This window comes from Citrus clementina, unplaced genomic scaffold, assembly GCF_000493195.1.
Source record: "Citrus clementina cultivar Clemenules unplaced genomic scaffold, Citrus_clementina_v1.0 scaffold_8, whole genome shotgun sequence".
In the NCBI taxonomy this organism is placed as follows: domain Eukaryota; kingdom Viridiplantae; phylum Streptophyta; class Magnoliopsida; order Sapindales; family Rutaceae; genus Citrus; species Citrus x clementina.
The window spans coordinates 14,643,949-14,648,469 of NW_006262022.1; the positions used below are offsets into that span (position 1 = coordinate 14,643,949).

The following is a 4,521-nucleotide window of genomic DNA, read 5'->3' on the forward strand; positions in this document are numbered from 1 at the left end:
TATAGAACTAACATTTTTTTGTTAAAAATGCCTTCTTTTGAACGTGAATGTTTCTCTTTTTAGTACAAAGATCTTTAAGAAACTTGGCATAAGATGGAACTTGCTTTATAGCATCAAGTAAAGGGATGTTAACACTTACCTGTTTGAAGATTTCGAGAATCTCACTTGTGGATTTTCCCTTCTTTCCTTTCGCTAACATCTGAGAAAATGGAGCTTTGGGAACATATTCTCGTGGGTTGGTTTCTTCTTTCTCCTCCGGTGATGATTCCTCAACATTCACAGGTACAATTTGATTTTCTTTTGTCACCAGCATCTCCACTTTGTTGTCGACTTCTTTTTCTTTTCACAAGGTCATGACTGCTTTGACCTCTCCATGCTGCTGTGGTGAACTGGTACTTGCTTCATGTACTCCTTTAGGATTAGGCACTGGTTGACTTGGAAACTTGCCTTTCTCAACGGTCATTGCCAAGGTCTGAACTGAAGAAACAAGTTGTCCCACCATCTTCTCGAGGCTTGAAACTGATTGGGCTTGTGAGTTGAAGCCTGCTCTCAACTCATTTCGTAGTCTATCAATGGTGCGGTTCTGTTGCTCAATCGTGGAGTGAGTAACATTCTTAAAATTCTGGAATGCATCCTCTTATGGTATGGGTTGAGAGTAGTTCTGGTTCTGATTGTATGGTCTAAATGGGGGCTGAGAGGCTTGAGAAATTTGAGAAATTTGTTGCATTGGTGGAGCTGGAGCTGCTAGTCCATTCTGTTGGAATCCTTGAGACCATGAAAAATTGAGGTGGTCTCTCCATCCAGGGTTATATATGTTGGAGTATGGGTTGTAATTTGATGGTTTTCTCATTACACCTATGGCATTGGCTTGATCGGAGTATGAGTCATGGTCATGTGGTTCTGTTGATTTAGCAGTCGATAATGATGCTATTTGTCGAGCAAGACCTTCAACCATCTCCTTGACTTCTTTGATTCCCGAAGTTGACTCGCCAATTTGAACCTCATTTACTCCCTTAATTCTTCTAGTATTCCTGAGTGATCGACTCCGTTGTTGGGAATTATCCGCTTGTCGCTGGAAGAATTCCCAAATCTCTGATGCACTTTTTGACATTAGCTCTCCTCCACATGTTGTCATTAGCCATTCTTGCACATTCGGCAATAATCCCTCCAAAAAGTATTGGCATTTGTGTCATTTCTCATACCCATGATATGGACACTTCAAGAGTAGCCCATTGAATCGCTCCCATGTTTCAAAAAACTGCTCGTCTTCTCTCTGGGTAAACTCTGAAATTTCCCTGCGAATAGCATTTGTTTTATGCACTAGGAAATATTTATTCAAAAATTTTGTTACCATTTGTTCCCATGATGTAATGCTATTAGCAGGCAATGTATTAAGCCATGAACGAGCTCTATCCTTTAAAGAAAATGGGAATAGTCTAAGTTTTACATCATCATCTGAAAAATTCTCATATTTAAATGTTTGACAAATAGCACGAAAATCATTCAAATGATTATATGGGTCCTCATTTTCTAGGCCATAGAATGTTGGGAAACAATTTAGCACACTAGGTTTTAGTTCAAAACTCCTGGCAGCTACATTTGGGTATCTTATGCATGATGTGCTCAAATTAGCTAAAGGACTGAAGTAGTCCTTAAATGGCCTCTCCTGTGGTTGCAAATCCATTTTATTTTTAACTTGTTTGTGTGTGCGAAGTGTTTTCTCAAGTTCAAGGTCTATATGTTCAAGATTAGGTAATAATGACCTTCGACCATGCATGCAAAACAAATAAAATAAAAATAAAGATGAGAACAAAACAAATAAAAATAAAGAAGAGGGGGAAATTACGATACTAACCTTATTACGCTATTACAACATTACTATAAAAATACATAAAAACAAATACGTAAAATAAATTAAGTAAAAATAAATTAATAAGATAAACAAAAATTACAAAGAAAAATAAATTACAAAATTTTAAAGAAGAGAAAAAAAAAGAAATACTAACCTTTAAATGTAGATTCACTTTTTTTTAAAAAAAAATACAAGAAAAAAATTAAATGGAATTATTCACAAAAATTAATTCTATAAATTAAAATTACTTACCTCCCCGGCAACGGCGCCAAAAACTTGTTGTGTAAATTTTATTGAACTCGCAAGTGCACGAATCTATTGTAGTATAGATCAATGGTCACAAGTGTCGATCCCACGAGGAGGTGGGTTTTAATTATGTGTAGAATTAATTTTGTAAATGGGTGATTGGATTTGTGGTGGAAATGATTTGGAATATGCTAAATCTTAAATTAAATTAGCGAGAATAAATTCTAAAATTGGAATTGAAATGACGAGAATAAATTGAAGAGAAATTTATTGAAATGACGTACTTGGGTATCTGGATCCGTATCAACATACATCATGAGCTAAATATTCCTTATTAATACCAATTAAATCATGAGGGGGGAATCCACACCTCATGAACCACACTCTAATCAATATGGTGCTAAGGGCTTATCGTGCCAAACAATAATAACATTATACTAGAGAGCCGGTGTAACCAAGGCGGTATCTAAACAAGATTATTATTATTTGTTGACGAGAAGTCAAAACATCCACAAAAACTAGAGGGGAAGAGAAAATAAATTTACCAAATTAAGCCCATGACACATGTTGAGACTTCACCTTCAACCCAAGCTTGAAAGAAAATTAGCTACTCATAATTGAACTAGGGGCAAAATGAGAATTTATTAAAATACATAGAAAATACAAGATGGAGAAGGAATTACAGAAAATGGATCCTAAAAATAGATTCAGAGATATCAAATTAGGGGGGAGAGGCCCCCTTTTTATAGATACATGGAGTAAATCATGGCCATCGGATTAAAAACAGTTTGGATGCTCAGGATTGCGCCACATCATCAGTCAACAGTACGCGGTTTGACCACGTGGATGAACAGTAACACGGTTTGACCTGGGTTGAACAGTGACGCGGTTTGGTTGAAAATAATCCTGTGTAATGCATGTACCGTACACGATATTTTTCGTCCACTAATATGCTGCCATGTCACCATCAATAGTACATAAGAATTTTAGCCCAATAGGTTCGTGACACCTCATCAGTCAATGCCACATCATCGGTCAATGCCACATCATCGATCCGTCTATGTGAACAGTGTCATGAACAGTAACGTAGACAGTATCGTACACGTGAATAGTACTGTACATGTGAATAGTGCCATTTTTCCTTTTATGCTCCTCTTAAGGTTTTCGACCGTCCTGAGTTCAAAAGTGATGGCTGTTTTGCCGTCTGATCTCTCGTTTATTGTGAAATGACTATGATGCCCCTAAAATACATAAAATACTTAATTAAAATAAAACATACATAATTAAATTACAAGAAGCTTAAATACATAAAAGTAAGGGTTGTTAGTAAGACTTAAAATATAAAATGACGATTTTCTCCTTTATAAATAGGCATTTTGTAACACTCAACACCTATCTTGTGTGATAATACTAATGCTATCAATCTATCGAACAATCCCATTCACCATTCTAGAACTAAGCATATAAAGATTAGACATCATTTCCTAAGAGATCATGTTAAAAAATGAGATATTGTGATTAAATTTATTTCTACTAGAAATCAACTTGTAGATATCTTTACAAACCCCCTTAGTGAAGAGCAGTTCATAAAGATAAGACATAAGCTTGGAAGGATGAATGTTGCATCTTAAATTATAATTTTTTTTCTTTGTATGGCGTTATTGATTGATATTATTAATATATTTGATATGTTTGCTCGTGTATATATTCATGTTTCATGTATTAAATGACTTATTGAAAAGTTTTAATCACAAAATGATTTAAAATCAATCAAGTTTTAAGCAAAAAATAAATTGGTGTGCACAATACAAGTTAACTAGTTAACCAAAATTCAATAAGATGCAGAATAACTTTTGAAGTAGAACCAACATACCGATTGTAACCAATCGATAAGCCATTTTCTCAAGGACTACTCACTAGACAAAGCTGGATAGCTGGATAGAGAAAATCGGTAAATCGTTTTCTTAATGTTTACTTACTGGATAAAACCGATCAGTCGGTTATGAAAAAACGGTAAAGCGTTTTCGTAATATTCACTCACTGAACAAAATCGACCATCCGATTAGTGAAAAAGCGCTAAGTTGGATTCTTATTTTTAAAGCATGTTCATCTTCGTCCTCTTTATTCGGTAATCCAGTTCTCTCTCTCTCTAAAAACCGTTTTCTTCCTCTCTCATTCTCACTCAAAAATCCACCATTTTCATTCGATTGTTACACCAAATTGATTCAAAAAAATCATTCCTGTCATTCCTTATGCTTAAAATTGTCTTCCAAACTCATTTTTATGATCAAAATCACAAGATCCCAAATCTAACCTAGGTTTTCACCCGAATTTTATCTCCAAATTTTTCTTTCTTAAGTCAATTTTTACTCAAATTGAACACATATATTCCTTTTAAATTTCATCATCTTACTTTTAATTAG

At 34.7% G+C, this 4,521-nt stretch overlaps 1 non-coding gene across 1 annotated transcript; it reads left to right on the forward strand.

Moving 5' to 3' along the window:
- The first annotated feature begins 1,199 nt into the window (after window positions 1-1,199).
- LOC112096558 lies at window positions 1,200-1,303 on the forward strand. Its single transcript, XR_002904459.1, has one exon. It is a non-coding gene; the product is annotated as a small nucleolar RNA R71 (small nucleolar RNA).
- Window positions 1,304-4,521: the final 3,218 nt, after the last annotated feature.